Raw genomic sequence first — 916 nt, 5'->3', positions numbered from 1 at the left:
AGAGGGAGAGAGAGAGAGAGAGAGTGAAGAAGAGAGGGTGGGGCAGAAAACCCAAAAGAGGGAGAGGTTTAGAGATGGAAAGGGTGAAGAAGGAGGAGGGCAAAGGACATAAGAACGCAGGAAAATACATGTGAAATAATCTGCTCAAGTCAAGATACATGCACAGGTAACATAAAATCAAGCAGCAAAAAAACTGCTGTCTTTGTCCTCAGCTTCAGAGCGGAATCACGAGAAAAGGAAGCATGGCGAGCAATCGAAAAGCACGTGCTCAAAAAAAGCCTTTCGCAGCGCAGTAGCGCACAACCCAAAACCACCGATTCTACATAGTCCAGTGTAACTCTATTGACAACAACACAGAAGCAGTAAAAACTGACCAAATGCATGTGATCAGTGCCCACGAAGTGAAGAAAACGTGTGTCCCAAAAAATGTATTCGCAAATGGCGCAGCAATGTCGAAGTAGGAGTAAAGCAAAGCCACTTGTTGCATGATATTGAGGAGCTCAGATCTTACAGAGAGAAGCAAGTGCAGGCAGAGGGTTAAAATCCTGGGACTGGGAGTAGTAAAAAATCCCTCCCTCTTCTGGCACAGACTAGCTAAAGGGGAGGGCCCGCCTGTAGAAATAGCAGCAGAGTGTTTTTCCCCTCTTTTTTTTCAGAGCTGCAGCGTCCCAGTCTACCCTCTTGCATGTGGCCAGGACCCAGGGAGAGAGGAGGAGGAGAGCGATAGATAGAAAAAGAAGCATCCGAGAGGGGAGGGGGTGAGAGAGGGAGGGGAGAAGAGCTGTGAGTGGAGGAGAAAGGGCTCAGCTGATGATGAAACAGGGACGTGTGGGAGTGTGTGCACTACGCATTTGCATCACTGGCCCGACACGACGTGCGCGTGCATGAGGCAGGGTAGGTTGTGAGGCGGGGGTTG

General features: G+C 49.6%; 1 long non-coding RNA gene across 2 annotated transcripts in view; it reads right to left on the bottom strand.

The window, feature by feature from the left end:
- LOC116672833 (uncharacterized) overlaps window positions 1-916 on the bottom strand; it is a 31,375-nt gene that overhangs the window by 4,963 nt on the left and 25,496 nt on the right. The window contains exon 1 of one of the 2 annotated variants that reach the window (XR_004327650.1): window positions 375-876. The exons of the other annotated variant lie outside the window; for it this stretch is intronic. This is a non-coding gene — a long non-coding RNA (uncharacterized LOC116672833). Of the gene's footprint in view, window positions 1-374; window positions 877-916 lie in introns of those variants that run through there. 2 annotated transcript variants of the gene reach the window in all.

The sequence above is a fragment of the Etheostoma spectabile genome, chromosome 23, assembly GCF_008692095.1.
Source record: "Etheostoma spectabile isolate EspeVRDwgs_2016 chromosome 23, UIUC_Espe_1.0, whole genome shotgun sequence".
NCBI lineage: Eukaryota > Metazoa > Chordata > Actinopteri > Perciformes > Percidae > Etheostoma > Etheostoma spectabile.
The sequence above is the reverse complement of the archived record's forward strand: the minus strand, read 5'-3'. Positions and strand labels throughout refer to the sequence as shown.